Below are 13,609 nucleotides of genomic sequence, written 5' to 3'. Positions count from 1 at the left end.
GGGATAAAATTCTAATAGTAACCCATATTTCACTTTCAGCAAAAAGACTTTCTCATATGGCTTCAGTACTGCCTATACAATTAAACTCTATTAAATTATCTTCAGTACTATACAGTAGTTTATTTCCTTCCTTAGAATAAGAATTGTTCAATACATTCTAACGGATAACGCAACACATAGCAGCATGAATGTATTTAATCGTACCGAAATTGAAATTTTACAATTTCTCATTTATTATCCAATACGTTCTGTTTTGACTGTCATTTTAAAAACATAATATAACGTTCATTGTCTGAACAAATAGGGTAAATTATTACTACAATATATTTTGTTTAAAATTGATCAAATGCTTTATTACCGTTTCACATCTACGTGATTAATTGACACCTTATAACACGAAATTCCTGAACTTTGTGGTGGGAGCTACGGCACTCATCTTTGTTATGTGTGGCCTCGGGTTGCATCACGAAACAAGTTAGATTCAAAGTCAGATGTTTCGCATAGTTCGCGTCTAAATTTAAGTACATTCTGTTTCTTATGCAAGTTCCTAAAGTTGTAATGCATTACATACGCATACGTATATCCACTGCCGTAACATAGATTAAGCTTATTCCTGAGCTCTTAGCGGTGCATGTGATCTTTATTCGAGAAAACCAATCATGCGTTCATTACGTTGAAATTTTATATTGATTGAAAATTACTTGCGAAACATGAACATACATATTATATAAGTATATAGGTAATTCGAGCTAGCTGTATCTATTTTCTCTCTCTCGCCAAAACAAGTGATTCTTAACTTTCTAGTTTTCTTTTGTATTCATTTTCGTAGTTTTGCAGCAACATGAAGCATTAAATAGTCAAAAATATATTTTTTTTTTTCGCTGTATGACTTTCGTTAAATTTTGGATCCAATTTTACCCTACCTTACCTAATATATATAAACATTAGTGGTAGATTATGTTAAGTCACTTTTTGGTCAAATTGAGTTAGAATACTTTTTTTAAATAGACTATGCTCTTTCTAGTGGTGTAATAATGTGAGTCTAAAGCCGTCTTACTACTTTGTAATTACTTAGTATACTTTGAAAAACAGTATTATAGATCTTAGTTAAGGAACCGGTTTTTCGCTTCTCCTGTAAAATTACGAAATTATGACTTGGTTTAGTTTTCCTCTGAGGTCTCGATATAAAATCATCACCATCATCATAATCAAGCATTATCAATCCACTGCTGGATGAAGTCTTCCCAAGTTTTCTCTACAACTATCCATCTTGGGTAATTCTTTTCCGGGTTACTCCCCAGTGGTTCCTGATTTTGTCACAATTTCTTATATGCGGACATTTCCCAGGGTGTTTTCGTCACGTGGTATCCAATCTAAAATTGTTTTCGGCTATCGATAATAATTTCGTCTTGCAATATGTCCATCACATTTTCCGGTCTATTTTAAACATTATTTCATTAGTACCAGTCATTAGTTGCCAAATAATTCATTTCTATATATTTGGGCTACAAATAGTTCATATCCTCTACTTTTGGAGCACAGACACGCTACTTTTTGATCTTCGGATCTGGCAACACTGACTCTATTGTTTAAATCAACACAATGTAAAAAACCCCATTTGCTGTAATGGCTAGTACGCTTGATTTTGGTTCGCATGGTCCCGAGTTCCGGTAATGTTCAACGACCGAAGTTTTTCGGATTCCACTATAATCAGTAACTCCACGTCTCCTTTAGCCGCCCTAGCATAATCGTGAGACGTTAAACTAACACAAAACAAACCAAAAATCAACACAATGTGTATTACTAACTGTAAGTCTTTGAATAATTGCATATAGCTATATGGCATGGATCGAGTTTGAGGTGGTCGGTGGTCAAACTATAACAAATGAAATGCAGTTAGGGTGTAATTAAAATTTTAATAAAGCAGCATCTAAAAAAATACACCAGGCCTAAGGCTTAGGGAAAACAACTAAAGTTCATTCAACGAACCTTCTGATCCTGATGTAAACATTACAGAATGGTATTACTCCGTCAGTCATCAGATGATTGGCTATCGGTCAGCGCTTCTTTCGAGAAACACGTGCTTGTACCTTGTCGATGTTCTATATATTCCCCGCATGCGGCCACATTGTAAACTGGCGCGTAAGGTGGATCAAAGCCACTTTCTACGCATGCGTGTTCTCTTTTATTGCGTTAATTCAATTTAGTTGTTAAATACAGTGTTGTTTCTGTTATTTGATTTAAAGAAATTGAATTTCTGGTAATGAGCCTTATAAGCAACCAAAAAATATTGTAAAACAGCTTACTTGACAATGAACTATTTTCTTCTGCCGCATGGATGTTCCAAGGCTCTTTAACCAATGAAATGAAACAATCACCACGTGTATTTGTTTAAATGAGGTACTGAACGTTCCTTGAATAAACTATAGTGCTACTGAAAAGTTGCCAGTTACGTTTAATTTCAGTTACAATTTGCTTTTTACATGTATTACTGGAACGAAAACTTTGACATTAACATTATAAGTAGCCCAAAGACTATGAAAAACATCGTGTTTTGAAAACATTCTTGCACCATAAAACAAATTACGAGTAATTTTAAAATATTTTGTACTTTAGCTACGTTATTTGCACTATATTTATAACAATATTTAGCAATTTATTTAAGTTCGCAACACTGCTTAAATTAATGTAACTGCGACTTGTAATTAAAACTACTCAACACTAGTGTTATAATGTTCCTGCCATTTGAGTTATTAGAGATCTCCAAAATGTTGATGTTAGTGATATGTATTGTCCTTTGTTACACTGAATAATATATGTGCTTTTGTGGTTTAATTTAATATCTAAATTAGAAATATGTAGAACTCTTTCGTGGCTAAGCAGTTAGCCTATGGCGTGAGAGACCCGGGTTAGATTCCCGGCAGGAGCTCATGTGGTTTAGATTCAACGTTAATCAGTAGGTTCAGTCTCATATAACCTCGCTGCTGAAAGAGGCGTTAAACTCAATTAGAAAATGAAATGAAATTTTTGAGTTTTACATCCCACGGTTATGCCGGTTAGGCTAAAGGAGACTGTGATGATGAGAGATGAATGAAATGGTGGAATGAAGAAAGTGAGAGGAAACGGGACAACCCCGAGAAAACCCACTCACTAAACTAAATTAACTGAACAGAAATATGTAATATCAAACGTAGTGTAATTTGAGAAATTAGAACTTTATGTTGCGTTGGCAACATTGCTTGTTTATCTAGTGGTATTGCAGAGTATCTAGAATAATTTCCCCTTCCATATTTCACACAGTATGTTAAAAAAAATCAGCATTTTAAATATTTATGACTATTATATATAACTTGATGAAATACCCATTTTTCGCATGGGACCAGTATTTGGAAGTCAAGGCCTGTGGTAGTATCACTTCTCAGCAACCGCGAAAACCATGTATTTGACACTAATATCGGTCATTTTGTATTATTTTTACATGAATCGGTACCCCCTCTCCAGCAGATGAACCCCAGCCCGCATGCACTGGTAACTGAATTTGAAAGTCATCGCTAATGGAAGTGACACCATTGATCTCAGCGACCGCAAAAACTATACTTTGACACTAATATCGGCCATTTTGGATTACTTTTACATGTCTCGGTATCCCTCCTGTGAACTCCGGCCCGCAGCTGAATGGGGGTGAATTTGGAGGTTAATGCGATCGGAGTTTCACCATTGACCTCAGAAAACGCGAACACTATTTGACACTAATATCGGTCATTTTGTATTATTTTTACGTCTCGGTACTCCCCTCCCCCGCAAGTGAACCACGGCCCGCATGCACTGGAAGTTGACTTTGAAAGTCATCGCTAATGGAAGTATCATCATTGATCTCAGCGACTGCGAAAACTATGTATTCGACACTAATATCAGTCATTTTCTACTACTTTTACATGTCCCGGTAAACGCCCCTCCTGATTCAAAATTTTAAAAAACGCTTCTTCTTGGTCTGAGGCCTGGGACATGATACTTGTCACCCAAATTTTCGTAACTCTTGGACCCTCGTCTGGTCCCCAGGCCGCACACAGGCAATCAGAAAGACAGGCACGCAGAAACACAGACAAACAAACTCTTTCTTTTACTTATATTGGATATGATATACAGGCGAGGATCCAAGGGGAGTGTTAAAGGGGTTATACCTCCCCTTGACGCTCAGCTATACACTGTATAAAATGGGCTTCAATCCTACTTCTTTCTTTACACTGGATAACATGTCAAACTATGGTTTAGCCCCTCCCTCGATCATATCCTGGATCCGCTGGTATATATATATATATATATATATATATATATATATATATATATATATATATATATATATATATATATTGAGAGAGGGAGAGAGAGACAGAGATGACTATACACATCAGCAGTAGATTTTGTTTCGGGAGAGGCTTGAGAACGAGTAAGAAATATTTGTGTTGTACGTGCAATGCGAAAAAATGATCACAAATCTATTTCGGGAGGGGCTTCAGTCCGATAGTTATTCCCTAAATACACCACTGAACATTAGTCAACTCTTCCCATATTACCTAATACAGCAACGAAAGAAATTCTGAGTAAAGGTCAATCTTAATAGTTGTCTATATCAATATTCGAGACGAGACCGAGACTTTCGAGACTGACCTAAGTCTCGTCTCGGTAAATAAAAGGCCGTTTCGGTCTCGTCTCGGTATATAAAAGGCCATCTCGGTCTCGTCTCGATAATTCGAGACGATACCGAGACGAGACCGAGACTAGTCTCGGTCTCGGTACCATCCCTACTCTGTACCTTCCCGGGTGTATTTTAAATAATAGCTCTTATTATTATTATTATTATTATTATTATTATTATTATTATTATTATTATTATTATTATTATTATTATTATTATTATTATTATTATTATTTTCTTTAGTTGACTTAAAAATTACAGAAGACTGACCAGCAAAATGACAACAAAATTATTTCAAATTTACCTTAAAGATCACCAATTAATCACATCATGAGAAAATTATACCTTGAGCTTTGCTTTCACCATGCCATGTTGATTCGAGTTTATATAATAAGTGATTGTAGGAAGGAAATATGTATGCGGAAAATATCGGGTGTCCTGAAGATGGCACCCATGGACTAAGAGCGCTATTCCAGTCTACAAGTTAAAATAAAAATAAAATATATAATTATATACTTTTCAGATCCTCGTTTATAGACACGAATTGCACCATGTGGCAACGTCGCAGATAAAGAACCATAGCATAGATCTACCAATCCATGAAATCGTTACATCTACTCTTGCCAGTCAATAGACGTTGACACTAACACCACTTATGGGTGTAACAATCGATGCAACTGGTTGATGGATTCGTAGAACAATGTTAATGGTTCTAATAAGGGACCATTCCGATTTGGTGAATTCAATTGCTGAAAATGATTGGTAGCACTGGATTTAGCATCAAAAGAAACAGAGAAGCAGAGGGTGTTTAGTGGCAGACCGTATACAGGGTGGAAGATAAGTGAGGGCAAAGTGAGAAGATAGGACGTAGAAAATGTCTAGAAATGCCATGCTAATTTTGAAACGAGTAGAGGGATTGAGGCCAAATGTTGGATATGAGGAATGTATGTAGATCTCCACTGAATAGGCGTAATGTGAATCATGGGGGACATTTGGAAAGCCGCCATGTTGGACTTAACGCAAGAAGAATATACGGGAAGGGGGTCATGTGATGTATGGCTCTTGACGCACACCGTGTATTGAAATCAATAATGGCCAATACGGTTTGAGACCTCTGTTTAATTGCAACTGTTATGGACCTTAAGAATGATTGTGTTTTTGATACAAAAATAGAGACAACAGTGGGCACATTTGAAAAACGATAAAGATGGACAATCGGCCTCGTCACAGCTGTCGCCGGTATTGAAATTGAAGCAGTAGTGGGCAGGTATCATGAATGAGCTAGGTGGTGTTTGCAGATACTCAGTTTTGTAGAAAGAGTATCTAATAATAGCTTGGAACTTTGATGCTGCAAACTGGAAGTGGGTGCGTGATTGCAAGTTAATGAAGTTGTCCTGTACATACTTATACAAAAGTTTTTCATAGTTGGATAATACAACAAAAAATTTTAATATTTCACAGATATGATAGACATTGTTAACGTTAGTCAACACACCAGTTCCTCAGTGATGTCGACCTGACTACAATCGGTCGTATAGTAGTGCAACTATGTAGTTTTAAAGTTTTTTTTTTTCTACAAAACTATGCACTTCGGACTACAGGCCCATAAGAACTTTTTTGTTATTATGATGTGAGGAATAGATTCTCAAAATAGTGTGAAAATTTTTTGTAACACCCTGTATATAGAAAACCGGTTGTTAAAAAAATTAGAATAGCACCACTGAGTATAATTAATCATATTCTTCCATCAGTGGACAGTCACTTGTTACATATTTAGAAGTTTCTATATAGGAATGTCGGGGTCCCTTTATGTCTATTGTATAGTAGCTGTCTTTGTTGAATTTCATTTCTCAATTGCCAGTTCAACTTCATACAAATTATTTTAGATTTTTGAGTGCAACATTTTTTCCCATGCTTTCATTTCCCTAGTTCTGTAAAGCTTCTTCTAGAATCTATGTTTCTTTGCTGTGCTATCTTCACGTTACCGTACCTCTACTCGCGAAGTTCAAAATATTCCTACAACTAGTTTGTTCCTGTATCTACTTTCTCTCAACTGATATATTTTTCTTTTATATTTCAAACAAATATCTCTCCTTCTGATGTTTCAACATTTCAATATCCAACTTGTGTCCTACTTTTCTTTCCAGATATATATATATATATATATATATATATATATATATATATATATATATATATATATATACAGTCAGTGGGATTCCATCTGTCATCTTAGGATTGTAATCTCACAAATGGAAGTCGGAAAACAAGTCACATGTTCTTCCATTTCTGACCTTTCTACTGTTTCCATATCCTTTCTTACAATCATCATTCGTTCTGGCTTTTATGAATATAACTTCATCTTCCGTTCCCTATTTTCACAGATTCTTTTAAAAGATTTTCGAACTGGAAATGTTTCCGTTGTTAGATTCCGCAACCCAAGACGAAGGCTACTTGCTAAATGTTTTAATCGATCGAGAACGCGCTCTACGTTCATCTCTGACATTTACTGAACTCACAAAGTGACATTAAGAGATTTTTTAAAAAAGCTTCCCTAATACTAAACAATATTACCATCTTTGTTTAGTTTTAAAATCTATAGCGACAATTTGAATACCTAAAAAAGAAACGAGGCTTTATACCATATTGTATGGATGAAAGCAAATTGTCATGGTTAAAAATGTATTTATTTGTAATTACAGTACTTTAATGAAAAAAGTAGTCTAAAAATACTTTACTTCTGGACTGTTTCCATATATGAATTTATACTGTACAACTGACAAGATTTTATCTATTCTAAAATATGTAACAAGATTCCTGTTTAAGATCAAATTACCGTATTAAATTATTCCATCATAAGGTGATTCCTCAACAACAACCTTCTTTAAATCAACACAAGAGATAATGTACTCCATTTAAAACGCTTTGTACGTTGAAGGTGTTTTCAAAACGAGGTCAATGTTTCCGCCCAATCCCAAATATTTCACTCCAAAATCGAAATATCCCATAACTTTAATCTGTTGCATTGCCAAAATATTAAGACTGTGGGACTGAAAGTGAAAAAGTGGGTTAATTTACTGGACATAGGAGTAGCATAAAGATCGAAAAAGAAGTATTCATGAGTAGTATATACAAATATCACCTCTTCCAACGAAGGAGTACTTTCGAGAAATAATTCAGCTGCTTTCGTACACAATTTACAGAAGAATTTTGCGTTTTTTACTTTCAGATGTGGCACCAACTCATTCACGTTGCTAAACACCGTGTGCGTGGGTTTTCTCGGGGTTCTCCCGTTTCTTCCCACTTTCTTCATTTCACCATTTCATTCATTACTCATTATCACCGTCTCCTTTAGCCTAAGCGGCATAACCGTGGGACGTAAAACTCAAAATTTCATTTCATTTTTCATTTCATTCACGTTGCTCCATATTAATTCTAAGCCTTCACCAAGGACTCTGAATTCTTCCAAATTAAGTCAATATTTCAAATAAAACCATAAATCTTATGATTTTAATCCGTGACGAATTCTCAACTTGCTGAAATTAATTCCAATATAACTTATATAGGCCTACTGCTCAAATTGATCATTAAATGTTATTTACTTTCCAATTACTAACAGATACATCCTCAGCTGACGGATATAGGAAAAAGTAAGTTTCAACAAATCAATATGTTCTGGTAGTACAATTCCGAACTTTATAGACGTCAGACTAAAAATTGGATACTAAACACTTTCACCTTTTTCCTTCAAACGTCTCTTCAAATATTCTAGTACTTCATCTGTTATGGTAGTTGCCAGCTTTCCCAAGTTTTTCAGAACAACCAGTGTCATAACTAAACATTGAGGTGATACATCAGTATCGTTCAAATTTTAGAGATTTTAACGTTAAACAAAGACGCTAAACAACAGCTTTCAAACGATGGCTACTTAACCCCTTTGCTATTTTAAACTTTTGACTTGGACCCTACCTGAGATCCTGTGGGGGCCCAGGAACAATAAGTTTTAACTTAAATCGTTGCACTTTGAAAATGATGCCACACGTCCTTTAATGTTATCACATTTGTCTCACCGTTTCCGATTTATAGGGGTGGCCATGGACCTTTCAATTACATTTTTGTTTACATTTTGACCCGCCGCTATTTTGCACAGGGTTGTCGTAGCGAGTTGAGACTTGCTACGTTTTCTTTCATTTCACAACAGCTTTCAAAAGATGTGCTACTTAATCCCTTGCCATTTGAAACTTTTGAGTTGGACTCCGTCTGGGATTCTGCGGGAAACCCTTGGGCAAACTTTTCACCCCAAAAAGTGTGCACTTGAAAATGATGGAATACGTGTTCGCCGAGGTTTCCATTTACCCAACCGTTTCCGAAAAAATGACCCCGTCCAAACTATTCTGCTAGCTTTGTAGCTTTTACATCACAAAATATATTGTAACTCACGAAATCTCGCCCGGTGGCACGTATAATTTTGGGATTCGTGTAGTTATATCAAATGCGAACACAATTATGTCTTTCGGATTTCAGCGGAGTCACTTCATGACCCTCCCTTGTAAGAACTGAAGGTGGTGACATGTTCGTCCAACTGTCAACAAAATATCATTTGTAGCAATCTTATTTAGGTTGAAGTATATCAGCGAGTTGTTTCGCTGAATTAACTCCTGTAACAATAAAATATGTTTCTTCAGTCTCCTCACTTCTTCCCATCATCACGATCTGGTGGTGCCTTCTCAAACTTCTCTAGTTCAGGAAGAACTAATATCTGTATATTTTGTAGTCGTAAGTGTACTAATACATAACTGCAGGAGTTTCAAAGTCTTCCGTTGAAACTTTCTCTTGCAAAATTTCTAACAAGGGAATCATATTTCTTCCATATTCGATGAGATTAATAAATATGCAAGATAAAACGCAATGATTTGCAGGTAACTCGTCGACAGGGAATGGCCATGCCAATAACTCATGCCAAAGATTGTTTATCAACACAATAGTGTTTTTCTAGGAGCTCTCGACGAAAGAAAATAGCGTATAAGATTCAGTCTATAGAGCAATTGCTACTTAAAGAGTGACATACACTATTTCGAGAATCGAGATAAGGCGAGAAATTTTTACGATACTTTTCGCCTCGTCTCGATTCTCATCTCCAAAGCGAGACGATAATTTGAGTTAGTCTTGTCCCGTCTCGAATGTAAAATGTTAATTCTCATCCCGATTTTTTTGTTTTGTTTTAGAAACGAGATGAGAAATTCCTCTTCTTGTGAGCAACATTAAAGAAAACCGAAATATTTTTTGCCAAATGTCACGTTTCTGCTTGTAATGGTATGACCTGAGCGATAATAAGCTCCTAGCGTTTAATCTTCTACGAGATAATTATTATTATTAATTTATTATATTTACTATTATTATTCCTGAAGATTTGATAGTTCAAGTATTGAAATATCCGCGTATTCAAATATCTGAGTATAATAAAACGTATGTCATCGCCGATTAATCGCCATCAAAAATCTTAAAGTAAAACCAAATACTTGCTCGAGTTGGATTCGATGCAAGAACCTCCAAATTACTGCTCGAGCGCCTTGACCATTGAACCACGAGCACTACGTGGTAAGTGAATCGTCTTTAGCCTGGTTACGTTAGGTTTCTTTGCCTCCGCTTGGGAAGTTGTATGTTATATTTCTTCGCTTCAAAACGTCTTTTGTATTTCTTTTATGATGATATAATTCAATAATTTTCGGCATAGTTTATATTAATAACTTGCGTTGTTCTTAAACCTTTGGTTCACAAGTTTGTTTCTTCTCCACACGAAGCTACAGATATGACAGATTTCATTCTCATACTCTGCATTTGTTTCAAAGCAATCGCCATTACCTGATCAATGACTTGTGTCTGCCACGATACATGACCAAAAAATCCAGATATTTCAATATTAAATAGGAAAATAATATCTTCTTGTACTTAAAAATAGGGAAATCGATTTTTATTGTTTTATTTCGAAAGTTCCATGCATAATTTGTCCGACATAAACATTTGAAGTAAATTTTAGTTATTTGTCTTCTAATTAGTTTTAGAATTTTATGATACAGAGCAAAGACTTTATTACCTACATTCAACTTAAAACAAGTTGAAGTGAAGAAGCTTCATCTTAAAATTGACCTCATAAAAAAATTAATAATTCGTAACAAAATAATTATGTAATGGTTCGTGAAGAACAGGCCATTACAACTATTTCAAAATTAATTCTAAACGGTTCAGTCTTTTACCGGTCACGTGACTACCTTCAATCACCTTACTTACTCCGAAAACTATGGATTTCAACACTAATCTGTTATTTTGTACATTTTATTTTTAACCTCTTCTCACCCCATGACAATAGGACTGAAGTATGATTTTAACTGCTTCAGGAGTGTCACTATTCATCTCAACTAACCCGAAAGCTATGAATTTGATATTAATATACGACATTTTTATTACATTTACATATCGCTCTATTCCGATCTTCTAGGAATGCTATGTATGTTTTATCCACACACTGTTTTCTTCCAGATTGTAATACATAAGACATACGTCTACCAAGTTTGGTTGAAATTGCTCCAGATGTTTCTTCGCAACGGAAGAATAATATTTATGCAAAATATTAGTAAATAATAAAGAAGAAATGAGTAGAATAAATAATGAACAATGCTGTTCTTTTCAAGGGAAGAATAGATTTATTATTATTATTATTATCAAGTATTCCTTCTCTTGGCAGTTCCTAGGACTAATAGGATGTTCTCTAATAGGCAGGCAATTAGGACTAATAGGCAGTTTCCTAATAGGACTAATAGGCAGTTCCCTAATAGGACTAATAGGCAGTTCCCTAATAGGACTAATAGGCAGTTCCCTAATAGGACTAATAGGCAGTTAGATTAGAGTCTGGAAATGAACCAGAAAATTTCTTCGCAAGATATTTCCAATTCAATCGGCCTTCCTATGAAGGATGCTGGCTAAACGTTCCCTCTTCTCTCCTATCCTTTTTAAAATATCTTCCTTTGTTATTCTCTCCGTCCACTTCATCTTCTCCATCTTCCTCCAACACCACATTTCGAAGTTCTCTAAATATTTCTTCTCTAACTTTCTTAATGTCTAAGTCTCTGAACCATACAGTCCAATGCTCCATACATAGCACTTGACCAGTTTTTTCCAATATTAAACCTGCTATTAAGAATGATTTTTCCTTCTTGAATGCCTCTTTGGCTATGGAATTCTTGACCTGATCTCTTTGGTGCCGTTACCGTCTCTCATCAAAATGTTTCCCAGGTATGTATAACGATCGAGACTTTACAGCCTTGAAGCAGGATCTCTACACAGCTCCGATCAAGCTAGATAGTGTGTGTAGAAAACCCTAATGCTCCGCAGTGAGGGGATTAAGAGTCTCAAAGCCCCGAAACAGGCTAAGCTACTGAGGTTGGGTTTCTCCTAGAGCTCCATACAAGCTAGAGGAGAGATCAATCACAAACTGGTCACTATCCGTTGAATCCTTTTCATTATATATGCTCTCTGGGCGGCGATGGCGCTGCTGCTCCCTTGTCATGTGACTTGTAAGTGGTGCTGGTGCCCTGTGTCTGCTTCTTGTAGTAATACAACGTGAGGTGTAGTATTGCATCATAAAATATATGTGGTTGATGTTTAGAAACAGGAGGACGTGTGATTGTTTATAAACACAAGCACGTGGTACATTATAATATTGTTTTCCAGTGTCAACTATTCCGTTCAGAAGAACGGGACGTTAAACTAAAAAAAAAAATAAATAAATAAATTGTTCCGTTAAACTTGTTAAAAATAAACAACCGAAAAACTGACATTTCAACCTTTTTCAAAACCGGTTAAGTTTGTCTACGAAACCGATTTGATAGAAAACAGGACTGATTTTAAAGAAAAACTGTTTTTTTGATAGAAAGCCGAAACCGGTTTTGAAAACTTGAAACCGATTTTTAATAGAAAACGAAACTTGCTTTGAAAAAAAAAAGCTTTTTTGAAAGTTTTCAAAACTTGGTTTGTTTGTTTTTTCTAAAATCCGAAAAACCAGATTTTGTGGCGACAAGCAGTTGAAATATGCCATTCCCACCCTCACAATTTAGTATATTGGTTTTCCGAGACGCTCGGTGATTATGGTTGTTGTTTTACATTAGTGGCACAAGGACATATATATGTAGTTTGTTGTCGATCGAACATTAATGCTGCGATCATCTATTGTATGTGAAGAATGAAGCCTTTGTTCTCACGCACAGTCTGTTGTTTCCGGATATCAATAAGCATGTCATTGATTTTCTCTCTGGGTGTTTACAGAATTAAAAGACAAGTATGTAGAAAAGCAAACACAAAGAAACGGATGTTAAGAAATTTTCTTATTCAAATCAATTGTTATCTTTCCTGTTTATTTTAAATTATGATTTTTTTGTTGTTCATTTGATTTCTGTAAAACAAAACCAATATCAGAAGGATATTCTTTAGTTTAACGTCCCACGATTAAATCTTTTAGGTTAAAGGAGTCGAATAAATATTAGAAGCGAATGATGGTGAAATAGAATTCCTTTCCCACCACGTACACCAAAAGCGTATACGAGATCAACGAAACTTATCCAATCTCAACCGAAATTGGGATGGTGATAGATAATCCATCAACAACACTAATCCAATCTTAACAAAAAATGGGATGTGATAGATACGCGATCAATAAAACTCATCCAATCTTAACCAAATTCGCTTGGTGATAGATACGCGATCAATAAAACTCATCCAATCTTAACCAAATTCGCTTGGTGATAGATACGCGATCAATAAAACTCATCCAATCTTAACCAAATTCGCTTGGTGATAGATACGCGATCAATAAAACTCATCCAATCTTAACCAAATTCGCTTGGTGATAGATACGCGATC

General features: G+C 35.4%; 1 protein-coding gene across 1 annotated transcript in view; it reads right to left on the bottom strand.

The window, feature by feature from the left end:
* The window catches only part of LOC145674956 (CD151 antigen-like), a 54,795-nt gene that overhangs the window by 27,372 nt on the left and 13,814 nt on the right, over positions 1-13,609 (bottom strand). The gene's annotated exons all lie outside the window — the stretch shown is intronic.

Source organism: Thermobia domestica, chromosome 18 (assembly GCF_964235325.1).
Source record: "Thermobia domestica chromosome 18, izTheDome1.hap1.1, whole genome shotgun sequence".
NCBI lineage: Eukaryota > Metazoa > Arthropoda > Insecta > Zygentoma > Lepismatidae > Thermobia > Thermobia domestica.
The sequence above is the reverse complement of the archived record's forward strand: the minus strand, read 5'-3'. Positions and strand labels throughout refer to the sequence as shown.